Genomic DNA, 19,693 nt, shown 5'->3' with positions numbered 1-19,693 from the left:
ATTTTACTCACTTTACCCATTAGTGTAACAAGTGGTGTTCTTTGAGCTCCTGGAAAAGACATACAATGAAAGCGCAGGAGACACATCCACAGTTCTATCAGCACTACAGCGCGAGAAGTGTTGGGTACAACTGCGGCAGCTGCGTCCAATGAGTGGTTTGACGCTGAGTGCCAGCGAGTGACGGAGGAGAAGAACCTCGCCAGGGGTCACATGTTGGCCACGGCTATGACTCGTCAGAGCGTGGGTAGATATCGAGATGCTAGAGCCGCTGAAAAGAGACTCCATCGCCGGGTGAAACGACAGCATTGGGAGCGTCTTCTTGCGGAGGCGGAAGGTTGCTTCTCCAGGCACGATGCGAGGAGCTTCTACAAGAAGGTCAACGGAATTAGGAATCGAAACGTGTCAGCTCCTGTCATGTGCAACGATAGGGAGGGGAACCTGATAACCGATAAAACAGAGGTGGCTAGGCGTTGGAAGGAACACTTCAGTGTGCTGTTGAACGGTGAGGGAAACAGTGGAGTCGAAAGGAGCAGGATGACTATTGAGGATTATGGTCGAGCTGTGGATCCACCATCCATGGACGAGGTGAAGAAAGCAGTGGAAGAGCTGAGAAACTGCAAGGCAGCTGAGAAGGACGGCATTCCCGCCGAACTCTTCAAAGTCGGGAGCAAACAGCTGTATCGTGCCATCCATCGGATCATACTGAGAGTGTGGTCTGATGAAGAATTGCCCTCGGACTGGTTGGAGGGTCTCATATGCCCGATCTACAAAAAAGGTCATCGCCTGGACTGTAGCAATTATCGGGGCATAACTCTTCTCAATACCGTGTACAGAATTCTCTCCCGCATTCTGTTCCACAGACTGAGGTCGTTGCAGGAGACCTTTGTTGGCGAGTACCAATGCGGTTTTCGAGGGGGACGCTCCACGACGGACCAAATGTTTACCTTGCGACAAATCCTCGATAAAATTTCGAGAAATCAACTTGCAGACGCACCATCTGTTCATAGACTTCAGGGCAGCGTACGATTCAGTTAAGAGAAATGAGTTATTGCGGATGGCTTCCCAACAAAGCTGATTAGGCTGATACGTGCCACCCTTGAAGGTTTTACATCAAGCGTCAGGATAACCGGTGAGATATCGGACCCTTTCGTGACGTTAGATGGTTTGAAGCAGGGTGATGGGCTGTCGAACTTATTGTTCAACATCGCATTGGATGGTGCTATACGGAGGGCTGGTGTGCAGAGAAGCGGCACCATCATTACGAAATCGCACATGCTTCTAGGTTTTGCGGATGATAGAGCAGTGTAAGAGGCCTTCGGACCTCTCAGGCAAGAAGCTGCGAGATTGGGGCTTGTCATAAACTCTGCCTAAACGAAATACATGGTGGCTGGCAGAGTGCGTGGTAGTCCGTTGGAGGTTGGTGCTGCGGTGGTGCTAGATAGGGAAACATTTGAAGTAGTCGACGAATTTATTTACCTGGGAACATTAGTGACATGTGACAACAAGGTTAGCCGTGAGATAAAGAGGCGGATAGCAGCCGCAAACAGGGCCTTTTACGGACTACGTAACCAGCTAAGGTCCCGCAGTCTGCAAATCCGTACTAAACTTGCACTCTATAAAACACTGATTCTTCCGGTGGCTCTCTACGGCCATGAATCATGGACGCTGGAAGAGCCCGATCGGTGAGCTCTTGATGTTTTTGAGCGTAGGATTTTGCGTTCAATCCTTGGCGGCAAACTAGAAAATGGTGTTTGGCGCAGACGCATGAACCATGAAGTGTACCAGGCATACAAGTCGGCGGATATAGTCAAGCGGATAAAACACGGCAGGCTTCAGTGGGCTGGGCATGTAGCGAGAATGCCGGATGAGCGTCAAGCGAAGGTTATATTTAGCAGGAATCCCGATAGAGATCGTCGACTTCGGGGTAGACCCTGCACTCGTTGGATGTGTGCTGTCGACGAGAATGCACGCGAAATAGGTGTTAGGGGCGATTGGAGGATAGCAGCCCAAGACCCAGTGACATGGCGACATATTCTGGATTCTGCACTGGATTGATAATCGGTCTGTCGCCTTAAAAGTAAATTAAGTAAGTAACAAGTGGCGAGAGAAGTTTTTCAAAATTAGAACTTATAAAGACGTAACTACGATCGACCATGTCGCAAGAACGTTTGTGTGGCTTGGCGGTAATATCGATAGAAAGACAGGTGCTTCAAGAAATTGATATGTCGGAAACGATAAAAAAAATTTCAACATTGAAAGCATGAAATGTTCATTTTTGAATTGTTAACACAACACATGCTGTCTAATCAAATTTTCGAGTCTATAGAAAATGCGTTTCATATAAAATAAAAATTTGAGGTGGGGGGGCGGCAAAATCAGTCTTCGCCTGCAGCTTGAATCAGCCTTCGTCCGCCCCTGGGGGAAATTCACACTACTGTATACGCTGCTAGAGAAAACTGTATATTAGATAAAAAAAAGTTAACGATGAGTGCAACTATCAACATCAAAACGAAAGAGCGATTATCGTGGTTCTGAAAATATTGGATATATAATTTGTATTTCATTGATTCTTTGGCCACTGAAAGCCCCGGTAGGATCTGTTCTGGAAGGAATATTTCGGGGGCATATCACCGTAATACCCAAAACCATAGAGATGACCTGTGAAAGTAATTTTATGAACTTTGAACCAATAACTGTTAAAATTCTGTTCAAATATTCATAAAATTGTTTAGTTTCGGAACACATCGCGAAAAACCGGTTTCCCGAGAGTAATTTTTTTTCCTAGCACTGTTGGCACTGATTTCTAAGTAAAGAAGTCGCTGGATCGTGCTAAAACTATCCTCGTCGGGAAGTAGAAAAAATTGAAAAAAAAAAAACATTTCCACAAAAAAAAACAGTTTGCGTTGTAAACTTTTCAGTTCATCGATAGCGAATTTACATGTGCATGCTTCTAAGCCACGCTTTGAGAAAGATACAAAAATCGCGCTGTTTTGTTTACTGGTCGTCGCACAAATTTCACGAATTCGCGTTGACGGTGTTGAGAGCATTAGAAGAGATTTTCAAAGGTTTTGCACCTGCGGTTTTTGCGAAAATCTCACATGTAATTGTCATAATGTGCGTAATAACAAAAGAATATTTCCTTCCTTCTTTCCCATGTTTTCACATGCAAATGACAGCAACACCGCCAGCGCGAATTTTTTTCCGATATTTTTCAAGTATCAAATGAAAATATATCGATATCCGATAATATTGCTTGCTGAAGCATCGATGCCAAATACTCGATATATCAAAGGAAAAGTATCGATACCCGCGGCATCGATAAAGTATCGCACATCCCTACAAGGGCGTAGATTTTTTTTGCAAATAAGATAATACAATTACCTTTTATAGGAAATTTATCCAACTCAGTTATCTGTCTTAGTTTTTTTTTTCATCACCATCTAAAAAAAAGTCCATTTTTTTACCGCAAACATTAGTTTTGTTAGATTTTATGTCCAGATAACGTTGAAGTTATGCGAAAATACTTCCAATATTCAAGCGAATTCAACTCATTATGTTTTATCATCAATTTATAATCAATTAAAACTGCCACTGATAAAAACGATTGTCGATCTAGTAGCACTGCGCATAACAGCACATTTGCGCATGCACTAGTTAACAGTTGTCATAGCAACTGATTTGCGCATTGTTGTAGGTTAATACTCGAGATGTGTTTTGCCACTTCATCCTATCAAGTTGGCTTGATTTCATGCAATTATGTAAGACTCCATGTAGTATCGTTACTTGTTCTAGCAGCCTTCAATTTCTGCAATTTTCTGGTGATAGAGATGTCAACGTCAACTATTCTATAACAACGTGTGTTACTTGGGTTAAATTCTACACTTTGTGGTGGTGGCTCTGAAAGGACCATTATTATTGTTTATGTGAACGGAAATAGTAATATGTAACGTACACGAAATTTAAACCCGATTTCGTTCGAAATTGGTTATATTCTACTGCGAATGCAAAATCCGTATTAGGTAAATCATTCAACTTTATTGTGAAAATTAAGTGGACTTGAGGAAAACAAATTATCTGCGGACTCCAAAATATTGAATTTTGTTAAACATGTTAAATTTCAACTTAGGTTTTCGCTAGCTTACTAACGAGAAAATTATTATTCTGCTACAAATTCGAAAATCATGCTAGCTATCGATCAAGATCAAGGTTATCAGCATTTGAAAATGGCACCTTTTTCTCGTAGCTTAATTCAAATTGTTCATCAATTTTCCCGCATACCTTGCCTCTGTACTGTGTATGTATATTATAAATAGATATATGCTCATGTTATAATAGCACCTCATGCTGGAAATAAGTATAAAGACAACACACTTTTCACTGGTTTCAATTTACAGTGTAAGATCTTCGAATCAAATGCTTGTTTATGTGATTGTGCTAGTGAGTTGCATATTCACTGCGCGTAAGTTTGCTGGAATTGCATGTGTGTGTGTCATGAGCGGATTATTCTATTTTCGCGCTTGGAAATAATTATAAAGACACTATTGTTGGTCTGTCGGTTTTAATTTGTAGTGGGTATTTGGTGACATTAGTGTTTCGCAACGATTGAAATAAGTTATTAACGGTAATATTAGGATGAAAAAATCGATTTTTTAATTTCATTTACCCAATCAAGAATATTTACAGAAAAAAATGCCGAAAAACAGTGATTTGACCGATTTTGAGAGAGGAAGAGTTGTCGCACTTCGAGAACAAGGGTTGTCTCTTCGTGAAATTGGCATCAGGATCGGTAGGAGCAAAGATGTAGTGCACAACTTCCTCCGGTTGGACGAAATATGCCGTAAAGATCTGGGCGGCCATCTTTTTCGACGCCGAGAAATAAACGGGAAATAAAAAGGATGGCAGTCCACAGGAACTGTCTTCGGCTGAAATCAGAGTAGAAATGAACCTGTCCGTATCTACTCGTCGGATACGTCAGGTTTTAAACGATGATCCCAATATTGTCTTTACGAAAACAACGCCTGTACCACGACTTTTGCCTCGTCACAAGATAGCCCGTTTTACTTTCGCTGAAAAGTACCAGTTTTGGGAAGATGAATGGTCAAATGTGGTTTTCAGTGACGAGAAGAAATTCAACCTTGATGGACCAGATGGTTTCACTAGTCGCTGGCACGATAAAAGGTAAAAAAGACCAACAAGAGAGAAACGAAACTTCGGTGGAGGAACAGTGATGATATGGGCCGGTTTTAGCATGGTTGGGAAAACGCCTATTTGTTTTATTTCATCACGGATGAATTCAAAAATGTATTGCGAGCTGTTAGATGAAGTTCTAATTCCATTTTCCGAAAATGTCAGAACGAAAACATGATTTTTCAACAGGATAATGCTGCTTGTCATGCGTCGAAAGCTACCAAAAAGTTTTTGAGGCTACACTAAATCCCTGTTTTGGAGTGGCCAGCCTGCAGTCCCGATTTGAATCCGATAGAAAACGTGTGGGGCTTACTATCGCGTAACATTTTCAAGCATGGACGGAAGTATGAAACGGCTGGACAACTGAAACGCGCGATACAAGAAGAATGGTCTAAACTTGATCCTGATATTTTGAAAAATCTAATAATTTCTATGCCACGAAGACCGCAAGAGGTCATACATAACAAAGGTGATGCTACGCATTACTAATTTGTTATAATTTGCCCATTAAAAAATGTTTGTTTAAAAAAACAATTAGTGTCTTTATATTTATTTCCACGTCGAAAATCCGAATATAACACTTATTTATCTTAAAACATATACAATCCAGAAAACAAATACATTTTTGCGTGAGAGTTTACACTTTAAATCAGCAGTGTATATGTGTTCTGTTCAATATTGACCACTCAGTACAAATTAGCCCAAACGTCGCTTGTCTTTATACTTATTTCCTTATTAGCCTTGGGGCTAATAGCGGTCTCGATCAACTAGATTGGTTGAGAGATTTCGTTATCGATATTGTTTTTTTTGGCACATTTTGCATGTGTAGGATAAGTACAACGATACACCGTGCCCCAGTGCTGAGTCGAGAAAATTTCCAGCTCGAAAAGATCCTTGACTCGATCGGGAATCCAACCCGATATCACAACCGTGTGAGAGAGCTAGCCGACCGACATCGCTAACCACAGAGCCACGGGGACCACTTATTTCCAGCAGTGTAGTTCTAATTAAGCATCCACTGCCAATTTTTTGGGTGCCGTAGATTTATTTTCGACTGATTTATTTTCTGATAATAAATCTTATAAGGTTATTTCAAGAACAATAAAATATTTATGTATATATATATATATATATATATATATATATATATATATATATATATATATATATATATATATATATATATATATATATATATATATATATATATATATATATATATATATATATATATATATATATATATATATATATATATATGTATATATATATTGTAATAATTTCAGTTTTTGTAATAATTTTCAGTCGATCCAAATAGAAACGTGTAATAGTTATCAGATCATTGGCTGAAAATTTCATTCAACTTTAATGCCGGGCTCAACCCGGCATCCATTTTGTTCGCAGCCTAATCGTACCAAAATAAGAAATCTGCATGATTTCCGCTACTCGTGACAAGCGTCACAAAATAGGTGATTTATAATCCACAATAAACACCCCCTTTGAATCGTTGGTTGTTCCAATTTAACTGAGTAACAGACCCGGACTATTGAATAACAGCAGCACAATCACCAGATGACCATTCGATTTCAGCAGCAAAAATTGGAGGGAAACTAAATCGAAAGGGATACACAAACCGTTGATGATGCTGCTGACTGCTGATCCCGTTGCCGGACGGCCGGGGACTTGTGTGCTACCCTTGCGCAACTGTTTTGAAAAAGGATACCGTACCTCAAACCGGTGTAGATCCTCTGCTAGCCCCGTAGCAGAAAAGCGAAAGTTTTTCCGATTATTTCTGCATCTTCTTCTCCGCTTGATGACCAGTGGAATAAATTATTCTGCACCCCTTGGGCAAAGCAAATGCTGGAAGGGTGCTCCGAGCCCGGTTCGAGGAAATCGGAAACCGTACAAAAATCATTGATGGGTGGCGGTCGAAATTTGCATTGGCATTAGGTATTGGGAATGGTTTTGGGCCGATTGATAGGGGTTCGATTTTTGAATTTCAATGCGCAGCGCAGTTTGTCAGGCCGAAAGGAAAACAGCCATAAAAGGGGGTAGAACATGGCGATCAATGGCAAGAGATTCGACGTAATGGGAAAAGGTTTACCGGTTTTGAATTTGAGCGCGACAATGATTCCACGAAAGATGGTTACAGTCTTGAATAACATCAAATTTCCAGAAGTTTGAATGTTGTCATGACGAAATAATTTGGAAGCGATAAAAATTTTACATTCTACTCTCGCACTATCAGAAAAAAAAAACCGTTGACAGGCGCAATCGAATGAAATGCACCAACCGATTGACGCCTTTCCGCATAACGCTGCTTATGCACAATCACGTGGTTCCAGTTCTGATGGCATTGCATAGTGCGACGAGGGAAACGCAGGCAATCATTTTCGATTTTTGCTTTTCGAGAAATTTTCGTTGCTACCGACGGATGGACCCTTCCCCGGTGAAGGGAGATTCAGCACGAGGCCAAAGGTTACTACGACAGATGTTGCATACTTTTTTTTCTCTGTCCGTTTGTTGTCGATTGAAAAATTTCGATTTTGAATCGGAATTTTCAAATTTTCCCCTATCAAAGTGCAGTGCAGTCAATAGGTACGGACGGGACTTCCGTTGGTGATGTTTGTGAAATTTAACGATTATTTTGGGCGCGATAGTTTGGATCTTTTTCGAGGATCGCATACTCACCCCAGCTATAATCCACGAGCTCAAGTGGAGAAGGATGGATTTAAGTTCATTGTAACATGTCATTTTTCTGATTTTTGGATTCAGCCAGAAAAAAAATGATGTAGATGTCGTTGCATCAGTAACAGCGCTTGTAATTTTTAGAAAAGGATATAATGAAAATAATTTTTAAAGATGGAAAATTCTAGATTTCGGTTACAGTATCACTGCGCCAATTCCCCAATCGTGATAGCCTGGTAAGCTGGAACAACGTTCTTTCCGTACTTGACTAAACTAGTAAAACTCCCAGATTTCGTGGTAGTTCGTCCAGAACCATTAAGAAGAACTTTTGAATTATCTGAGAAAAGCTATTTTAGCAGCTCTGCAAACTTGAAATCTCAAAAGAAGTCTAGGTTTTTTTAACTTGATTTGTTCAAACACTCTAGGCTCTACTGTTTTCTGGTATAAAATTAAATCCGGGTATTTAATATCACTTGTTTTCAAAAATTTTACCTTTAAAGGATATGTATTGAAAAATTTGAAGAGTTTTAATTTATCATAAAACTCTCTACCCACAGCACATTATCATGAAAAACAAAAGAAAGGGTTTTTTGAAGAAAACAAAATTTTCGCCGCTTTTTTTGATTTTTCAGAAAAAATCCTTTGAGACCATAAGCTGAGGAAAAATACTATCAACTGTATTGATAAAAGTTTGTGAGGGCTTTTGAGAAAAAAGCGTTTAATATTTTTATTACATTTTTTTCCGGTTTCAAAACTTATGAATGGATGGGAATGATTTTCATGAAAATGTGAACGCTTAGCAAAATTTCATTTTTTGACCAAAAGTTTTGTTGATTCTGTAGTTTTCGAGTAAACAAAATTCGAATAAAAGTTTGAGAGGTCGAAGGTTTGAACTTTTAAGAAACGTCTTGGTTTTATTGAGATTTAATTTATGCGAGTTGCTTAATATTCTGAGTATCGCTGAATCCGCCGACAAGTTTGCGTAAAATCCCTCAATATTTCCACTCATAAAATCCACCGCACGACTGACTGCCCTCCAAAGTAAGAGGCCTCCTGCCAGCATCTTAATAGCGAACAAATTAACTTGTACTCCATAAAGTTTAAAATTTTTGTCTCTCTCCCTCTCTACGATCGGGAAGGGGGTCTCCCTCCTCAACTGCATCAGTGGCTTAAAAAATGTTGTTCATCCACGTGCCAAAAACACAAGCGCTCTGCTGTTATTTTTTACCGCACAGCACGAGTCTCGGTCGTTGTTCGCTGTTGCCCAAGACACCCAAGATTAGCATCATATTTTGTTCGGCTTTCGATCTGCTTATTTTTCCCCCTCGAGCAATAGGACAAGATACTTCTTACCTTTCGCAGGAAAATCGTTCATTTACACGCAGCGGCGTACCCCTTGGCGGCAGCATCCACCTCTCTATTAATGACTAAAAAGACGACTTGAACTCGGCACGAAACGAATCCCTTGCTGGCTGTTTTCTGTAAGACACACAAAAAAGATACCAAAGGGGATTTCAACAGTAGTTTTTTTTTCGTCCGTTGTTGGTTTACAATTTATTTGATAGGGAGCACGCTTTTCTTATTATTTATTTAAAGTAGCCAGGCTTTGTCTTGTTGATGATGTCTACTCTGCGTGTGTACGTTTTTTTTTCTCTTTCTGTTAATTTTTTCGATTCTACGGGGAAGAAACGGAGCCGAAGAATCACCACCGTGACCAGAAGTGCAGTTTCTGTTTTGTGGAAGGGAATCCGGAAGCGACAATTGCGATAGCGTTCTGTAAACATGTACCACGTGCCGTTAAGGTTTCGACTATTTTTGGAAAAGGGTGATGAATTCTTTTTTTCGAATTTTGTATTTTTTTAAGCAGGGGATAAAATTGAAAACTATTAGTTCTCGGCACACGACAATCGTGTCAAATTGAACGCTCAGAAAAAAATCGAATTTCACAACTGATTACATCCTTTTTTTTTTTGGAAAATCTTCAACCCTTATTAACGCGCTTTCGAACGTTGGGATGTGATTATTGAGATTAGCAGCAATAGTAGAGCAGCACCCTTGCCATCCATTCAATCACCCATTCGTTACGAAAGACTGGTCCGGGACACCATGGCGATGGCGTAACGCAATTTGGATTAAACTCGAAACATGGTCAACGCTGCTGCTATCGAAGTTGAAAACCCAATGGAAAATACGTGGGACGAGGGTGGCGTCGCACGGATTGCCACAGTGAAGGGTTTTCCCTTTGCTGTTCGTTATCCTCCAGTGCTAGCGCAGGGATCAACCCTCTCACTGAGGAAAATCGAAATTTATTCCGTTTTTTTTTTTCTCTTGTTGACTCAATCCATTACTAATGGAAAAACTGCAACTGCTGCAAGCGAAGACGGCTTTCGGATCCACCCTCAATGCTGCTCCCGAGCCATTTTGAGTCGCACATTCTGCCGTACAGTTTGCTTAATGATTACGGCTTCGACAGCCGGTTGCACGAGACTGGGTGGGTTATCGTCGTTCGTGTAGTCCCAAAAGGGACACAACCCCTTGCTATTATCCCTTCCTGTCCGATGATGAAGTTCGATCGGTATTGATACTGGGCAGTCAGCCGCGACGGGAGCTCGACTAACATTTGTTTGTGCGGCAGATTGGTAATTTTGGTTTCGAATGGCTTGGGATTTGAGTCATCGGTTCCAAGCTGTCTTTCGTTTTACAGAACCTTTTCAAAATTTTCTTACTCGTAATTTATAGTATTTTTGGATTCCAACTAATGATTTTAATATTTTGATTCGGTGCTTAAAATTCTCGTATTAATTACCGACTTACCATTAACTCTACCAAAACAAAGTACATGGTGACTGATAAAGTTACTGTTATTTTTGAGTTCATATTTTGGGAATTTTGTGAATTTTAAAGGAAAGATTCAATTTTTATATTCGAAACATGGATTTCCAATTTTTTTTTGGAATCGAGTGGCGGATATTGAAATATGGAATTCTGACATGAGATTAAGATATTCGTCATGCGGATTGGAAATTGTGTATTTCTGAATTAAGAGTTTGGGAAGTTGCGATTTTTGGGTTTAGGATTTACGGCTGGTGTTCGAAACATGGGACTTCGTACTATTAAATTTCGATTTCCGATTCAATCCGAAACTCACGAAATAAGGAAGTATTCCTATGAAACTATCAGCATTTATTATAGAACAGTAATTATTACAACAAGTTAACGAAGAGTCACTAATTAAAAATTTGTACAAACTGAATAAATGGCGCCATATTTGTTTAACGAAACCAGGCAATTATTCGAGAAAAATGACACGACCGAATGCCACTCTGTCGCAATCTAATCCTTGCATCTTATCCAATTGCTACTGGTAACGTAAGTCTGTTCAACCGTGTGTTGTCATGTGGGTAATAACCAAACATCGAGAGAGCAAGAAACAAAAAAAGAGGGAACAACGAAAAATGCAAATATTCAACATGAGGGTCAAATGTTTTTACCGTAAACCCATGGCCATTCATTGTGCGTGACGTTATTTCATATTTTTGCTTGCCCAATGTCTGCTGGCTGCATGTTTGTAGGAAAAGGTCCCTTGCAGCGGATTTTTACATGTATGCGATTCGTTTCGGTTCCGGCTTGGACCGAAGAAAAAAAAATGAGCGCAAAATAAAATCGATGGACCCTAATCACTTTGTGTAATCCCTGGCGCGGCAGCAGTGGGCATTTTAATAGCTTCTTTTCGCTACCGTTACCGGCCATCAGAAGTTTTTTTTGGCTGGAATTTACCTATTTCTATTGATTCATTTCAATAAAAGGTAGAACTGCATTCGCTTTCCAGGAGAGCGGATTGCATTCCCCTTCCTGTTTCTTCGGTCAACAGATGCTGGTTGGCGCGAGCGCAAAATTAAGATGCAAGCTGCAAGAGTGGACTTTTTGTAACAGATTGCTTTTTTACCTATGGAAACTGGCATTCAATCTTTTGTTATTTAGTTTAAAAAAAACTCAGGATCTATCTCTACGGTTTTCAGCACGTGCTCAACGATTTTGACCAGGGACTGCTAATATGCTATCTTGACGTGAAACTGATGCTCGCTGGTTACCGAACCGAATTAAACCCGGTGACTTTGACAAGCAGCCCCCGGCATGGAAATGCGCTATTAAAAGCGCAGCGATACCATAAATCCATCCTTCGTAACAGCGTTAATAAAGCGGGCAAAGTATCGTGGTGACATAAACCAACGAGTCAACTTTACTATAGGTGGTAGAACAGGTAAAGCCGGTAGCCCTTAACTTACGTAAAAGCCTACGTAAAAGAGTTCTGTCTCACTTCGAATACCCGTTAAGTGTGTGGCCTATCGCATATGAATTTTTATGACAATGTTGCGTGATAAACTCACAACAGTCTTTCTGGTGGTAGCAATAGCCATAAATCTATTCCATTCGCCGTCGACTCTTTCCGCGAATGATGGCGGAGATAGCGACAGTCGAACGAGTTCCAGGTTACGTACATGTAGGCGTCGGAACGGGTCTATTTAGTTTACGTATAAGCCAATCTGCTTCACTGGAAATGCTCGTAGGTAAAATGATGCGAAGCCTAATAACCTGGTTAATTACCGGTCAATAAATTAATACAATTGAAAATTTGTAAGCACATATAATTTTAGGTTCTATACTTTTTTATTTGTGTTAATTTTAGTTTTTTTTATTAAAATTTCAAAACTGATTCTTATAGTTTGTTTAGGAGGAGATAGTTGAAAACTTATATTGCGTGCATTTTGACGTGTAAAAGGTAAATGATTTTGGCAGTGCCCTGTAAGAAGTTAATGAAACGTTTGGGTGCGTAGGCTGTATTAAACTAATCGGCAGATTTTTTTCGAAAACTTATCTTGACTCACATTTGGAAAAGTTTGAAGTTTCCAAACCTTTTTGCCTTTCTCCTAGAAAGGTATAGCAATCACTGGAAAAACCAAAGGTATAAAAGTGCTCCAAAGGGTCGAATCTCGTATATCAATCGACTTAGTTTGACGAGCTGAGCATTTTCTGTATGTGTGTGTGCGTATGTGTGTGTGTGTATGTGTGTGTGTGTAACGCTCTCCCAATCTCACTCGATTTTCTCAGAGATGGCTGGACCGATCTTCATGAAATTAATTGCAAATGAGAGGTCTAGTTGCCCCATAAGACCCTATTGAATTTCATTGCAATCTGATTTTTAGTTTAGAGGTTATGTTTAAAAATGTGAAAATCACGAAACATCATTATCTCAGAAACTACTCAACCGATTTTAACAAAATTGGTTTTAAATGAACAAGCTACTTAAAAAACCCTTAACTTTTGAGTTTCATGAAGTTTGAACGTGTGGTTCAGAAGTTATTCTAAGAAACGTGTTCTGGAGAGTGTTTAATTTCACTCATGTTTCTCAGAGATGGCTGAACCGATTTCCACAAAATCAGTGTCATTTGAAAGGTCCAATTACCCCATAAGACCCTATAGATTTATTTTGCAATTGAACTATTACTTTGCCTGTTATGTTTAAAAATGTGAAATCCAGCTTTGAAAAGAAACATATTCCGAAGAATACATAAACTCACTCACTTTTCTCAGAGATGGCTGAACCGATTTCCTCGAAATTAGTGTCAAATGAAAGGTCTAGCTGCCTCATAACACCCTATTGAATTTCAATGAAATCAGTCTGTTACTTTGTCTGTAATGTACCAAAATATGAAAATCACGAAACTTTATTATCTCAGAAAGTACACAACCGATTTGAACAATATTGGTATCAAATAAACGGGCTAGTTAAGGGTTAATTGATGAATTTTATAGTGATTAAACACGTGGTTCAAAAATTGTGAAAAGAAACATGTTCCGGTGACTTTTCAAATTCACTCGTTTTACCAAAAATGGCTGGACTAAATTCAACAATCTTAGTGTCAAATGAAAAGTTTGGCTCTCCTATAGGTTCCCATTTTTTTTTGACTATAATCGTATTTTTATTCCAACCGTTATGTATTAAATTATAAAAACAACGAAAGTCTATTATCTCAAAGATCACACGACTTATTTGAACATATCTAGTATCGATTGAACGGGTTGTCTCTCAAACTCACAAGTAAGAAATTTCATAGCAATTTGATATGTGGTTCAAAAGTTATGAAAAGAAACGAAATTAAAAGACTATTTAAAACTGTAACTGCTTTGATCAAAACATATGGCCCCAACGAAATTTAAATTTGGTATTGTGCTATTCGTACGTTCCCGGTATTGCTCGTGATTGAAGTGTACGAAATTCAAAGTCATTTCTTTAATTTCGCTATTTCTTCAACACGAATATTTTACTCCTAATTAATAATTTTTTTAACTCTCAGTTCCTCGAGATGAGCATTTTCTGTATGTGTGTGTGTGTGTATGTGTGTGTGTATGTGCAGATTTTTATTTTCATTCACTTTTCCCAGAGATGGCTGGACCGATTTTAATGAAATTATATGCAAATGGAAGTTTTAGTTGCCCCATAAGACCCTAATGATTTTTTTGCAATCGGACTATTACTTTGCCTGTTATGTTTAAAAATGTGAAATCCAGCTATGAAAAGAAACATATTCCGAAGAATACATAAACTCACTCACTTTTCTCAGAGATGACTGAACCGATTTTCACGAAATTAGTGTCAAATGGAAGGTCTAGCTGACTCATAACACCCTATTGAATTTTACTGTAATCGAACTGTAACTTCGTTTGTAATGTACCGAATTGTGAAAATCACGAAACTTCATTATCTCAGAAAGTACACAACCGATTTGATCCATGGTATTATCAGATGAACGGGCTAGTTAAGAGTTAACTGTTGAATTATGATTGAACACGTGGTTTCAAAGCTTGGCTGCCCTATACGTTCCCATTTCATTTGATTATAATCGAACTAAGCAACCGTTATGTATTAAATTGTTGATAAAACAACGAAATTCTATTATTTCAAAGATTACACGACTTATTTGAACATAAATAGTGTCATACGAACGAGTCATCTCTCAAGCTTACAAATAACAAACTTCATAATAATTTGATATAAGTTTGAATGAGAAAGGCTGGGCCTGACCGCTAGGTGGATTAATTTATGTTTTTTTTCATAAATCTTCATATCTAAATAATGACAAGAGTTAGAAAAAAGTAGTCATGGGTTGGCTTCTGTTTGAATTTTTATTTAAAAAAATTTTTAAAAATTGAATCTGAGATCCTGCTTTAAAAAAAATTCAAATTCAAATTAGAACGGTTGAGTACAAAGTCACGACCGCATGGTTGACGTAAAACTACATGAGGCTGAGCGTTAGATGCACTATTGTATTCAAGAATAATCGCAAGGGATAAGTGCGAAGCAAACTTCAGTTTTTTCGAGTGATAGACGTTAAGATTGTGATAAACTATCATGTATTAATATGTTTATTTCATCAACTTTATCTAACACTAAAAACAATATTTCTTTGGAAATAATGTGGTGTCTCCGAAAAGAGTCAAAAGGCATCAAAAGTCAATTTACGGCCTCTAGATATCATCCCGGTCCCATAAATACTCATTTTACATGTTATTCGATTATTTATGGCTTTTTGTCAGAAGCTGAAAATTGCCATCTTGGATTTCAAAATGTAAATTTCAAATATTGTAAAGTATTTGGTCGTTTTAGACTGTTTTCTAAAGACCGGTATTCTCGAATCTTAAATTTCAAAATGACGTTAGGAGTTGATTTCCTGTCTCTGGGCATTATATCGAAAGCAAACTCTTCTATAGAGCGTTTCCATGCCTATGGTCAAATATCGAGCATTTTTTATATAAATGAAACTTTGCACATGTATTTGACCGCGGGTGGAGCACTTTTTCAGACTCAAGACAAAGCAAAGCAAAGCCTTGGTGCTACATTCCGATTCGGAACTTGACCTTCTGTTTACTATACACAGACTTCGCAGCCAACCGTTAAGTGTACAGGACAATTGCGGGGCTAGCGCTACGATACTACTGACACTAACAGTCTCTCCCGAGTCAAGAGTCGAACCTACGACAAATGGCTTGTTAGGCAGGCATCGTACCTCGAGACCAGCTGGGGAGGCAAGACAAACTCAACACAAGGCAAATTTTCCAAAAAAGTATATGCATTTTGATATAAATTTTGTTCCAAACATTGTAGTTCAGAAACCATTGATTGAACATACACTTTATCTGTGAAATAAACACCATTACATTTTTTTTGTTCGACCAAAAAAAAAATTCGGCAGCATTAAGTTTTAATTTATGAAAAAACTGAATTTTTTTTATAGAAATCTGAAGTTATAACGCAACTTCTGATGAAAAATCCAGGATGAAGAAATGGAACATTTGCGTTATAACTTCAATTTTTTTTTAAATAATAGGAAAAATTCAACAGGGCTGATTGGTTCTGATTTACTTTGATGATTTTACTTTTTATATAGCATTTCACTTTTATATAACATTTCTCTAGAATGACGGCCCCTGAGATGTGGTTTTGAACTCGACTGTATTCTATATCTTTATTGAGTCTATAATTTTTAAGCGGGTTGTAAGAATTTTGACGTGGGACTACGCCTTTGTTTTCTATACTAGGATGCATTCTGTAAAAAAGGAAGTGAAACTGGCAAATGTTGCGTCAGATTTCAAACAATAACAGAATAACCACATGAAGGATAACAATATCCAATATGTTGATGGATAGCTAAAATGTTGGACAATTTTTTAATACACTAGTTATTACTATTATTTCATTGTTCAGTACTGAAAATTGATAAAAAGTTTCAAGGATAAATTCAAGCAAACAAGAACCAATCACATGCGAGCATTCCTAGCACAGACAACATGAATAGACACCCGCCATTCCCTCTGATATTCCCTTTATCTATTTCAAAAGAAAAATTGACAGAGTTTCCCCGTCCCAATAGGTCAGTTGGTGCTTCCATGAACTTGGACTAATTTGATGTCTTGAAGGTAAAGGTTTCTCGAAAAGTTTGCAGTTTTTCTTGAACAATTACTAAATCGGCTGTTAGAACGTAATGAAAACTGATGTCTTGAAAGAAAACATGTTGGTAAAAGCAACAGTGGAGCAGAGCGCCGCTGCTAAGTGGTCCAATAAGGCAAAAAGTGGAACTTAATTCCATAGCGCCTTTTACCTTCATCCTAGCTTCAAAGTGTTTTCGGAACAATTGTTTGTATGAATGACCCGCATAATCGCAAATTGTCAAAAAGTATGAAAAGTTTACTATACTAAAAATAAAAACCTAAATTAATTCACCTTGCGGTCAGACTCAGCCTTTCTCATTCAAACTTTTTATTTGTAAAAATAGATTCACATGAATGCTTAAATCCAAAAAGGTATATTCACTCTTTGGGTTCTAAAATATTGATGTTGTAATCAACGTATAAAATATGAAATTTGACGTAATGTTAGTGCTTCAGAAATAGCGAAATATAAGAAATGACTCTTAATTTTGAACAATTTAATCACGTGCGATATCGGGAACGTTCAAATAGTACGATACCACATTTAAATCATGTTGAGGCCATATATATTGATCAAAGTAGCTATAGTGTTGAATAGTCTTCGAAATTCTTTTCTTTACAAAACTTTTGAACAGTATATCAAATTTTTATGAAGTTTGTTATTTGTGAGTTTGAGAGATGACTCGTTTGTATGACACTAGTTATGTTCAAATAAGACTTTCGTTGTTTTACAAATTAAAACATAACGGTTGCTTAAGTTTGATTACAATCAAATGAAAAGGGAACGTATGGGGGAGCCAAACTTTGAAACCACGTGTTCAATCATAATTCATCAGTATATCCCTCACTAGCCCGTTCATCTGATATCAATATTGTTCAGATCAGTTGTGTAGTTTCTAAGATAATGAAGTTTCGTGATTTTCACATTTCAATACATTACAGACGAAGTTACAGTCCGATTACAGCTAAATTCAATAGGGTGTTATGAGGCAGCTAGACCTTTCATTTGACACTAATTTTGTAGAAATCGGTTCAACCATCTCTGAGAAAAGTGAGTGAGTTTATGTAGTCTTCGGAATATGTTCCATTTCATAGCTGGATTTCACATTTTTAAACATAACAGGAAAAGTAATAATCCGTTCGCAAAAAAAAAAAAAATTATTAGGGTCTTATGGGGCAACAAGACCTTCCATATGACACTGATGAGATTAAACAGTCTCCAGAACACGTTTCTTTCCATAACTTCTGAACCACATGTTCAATCTTCATAAAATTCAAAAGTTAAGGGGTTTTTAGGTAGCCCGTTTATGAAAAACCAACTTTGTTCAAATCGGTTGTGTAGTTTCTGAGATATTGATGTTTCGTGATTTTTGCATTTTGATACATAACCTCTCAACTAGAAATCAGATTAGGGTAGAAGCATCGGTTTGGCCATAGAATCAGTTTTGGCCATGATAGAATAAAATTGATAATTGTGAAGAAGTATCTTGAATTACTCTTATTTCGAAGTCTTCTATTGAAACTGCTGATGTTATTCGACAAATACATCACTTACTGTAACAAACAAATATGCGTATTTCTCTTTTAATAAAGGAACTAATTATACTCTCCCAGGTTCACTGTACAGTTTAACGTTTAGGTAATTTGCAAGCTATTTCTGATAGAGCATAATCTTGTTTAAGTTTGTACATTTCTATAGCAAATTTTGTTACCAGCATCAGGCACAACTTATTACAGCACATGGATGAAAAATAGGCATTATGATATGATTTTTCTCTGCAATATCAAAAATAACAAAAGCTTCCAAAAACGATTCTTGGCCACATATCAAAGCAATTCCATAATTCATAATCCTGATATTGGCCATATGTAAACAAATCCATGGTAACGTATAAACATTGATGCAAAACATGAAAAGTACGAAGTTTTTCGGGCTGTCATAAGATATCGCATGAGATTCGTGAAAACACAAAACTGGTTTTGGATAAGAAAGATCGTGTTACTACAGCTGCGCTACTTGGAAAAATATATCCGTTCCGTATAATATATCCATTCTCTATTTGTTCAGATTATTTACAAAATTGTAACCTCGGTTGTATCTACCGAAACTAACGCTAATAAAGATAAATGACAGAAGAAAAATTGACATAGATCAATGATGTGATGTCAGTGTTATTAAATATCCTACTCAATTCAAATAAAATCCTAGCTCGAAGTACTTTTCACTGCTAGCTATGTGTCAATATAATATTATTATTTATTTTTATTAATTGATATACTGGCTTACTAGTTAGTTAAATAACGAGGATTTTCTGCTGATAAAATATATCTACATGATAAAGTCAAATTATAAAATAAATCCGTGTGAATTCAACTTTTTCGCGAATTGGTCAGAATAGGAGCCGCGAGTGGCCAATTAAGAAATACTAAGAAATAAGGCCAAAATAAGAGCCTAGAGAAGTTTTTTAGTTGGAAAATATACCAACAAAATAACTTAATTTTACTATTTAAACTCAATGTTAGTGAAAAATGAAGACGAGTTTATCCGATTTCCTCGTTGAATTGATTCAATAACATATTTTTCGAAGGAAGCAGGCCAAATATATCTCATTAATAACATACTATGGCCAAAACCGGTGCTTTCACCCTTCCATAAAATTCTATAGGGTCTTATAGGGCAACTAGACCTTTCATTTGCAATTAATTTCATTGAAATCGGTTCAGCCATCTCTGAGAAGTGAGATTGGGAGAGCGTTACACACACATGCAGAAAATGCTCAGCTCGTCGAACTGAGTCGAGTGTTATACGACATTCGGCCCTTTTGAGCAC

This window comes from Wyeomyia smithii, chromosome 2 (genome assembly GCF_029784165.1).
Source record: "Wyeomyia smithii strain HCP4-BCI-WySm-NY-G18 chromosome 2, ASM2978416v1, whole genome shotgun sequence".
Lineage (NCBI taxonomy): Eukaryota > Metazoa > Arthropoda > Insecta > Diptera > Culicidae > Wyeomyia > Wyeomyia smithii.
Note: the sequence above shows the minus strand (reverse complement) of the source record.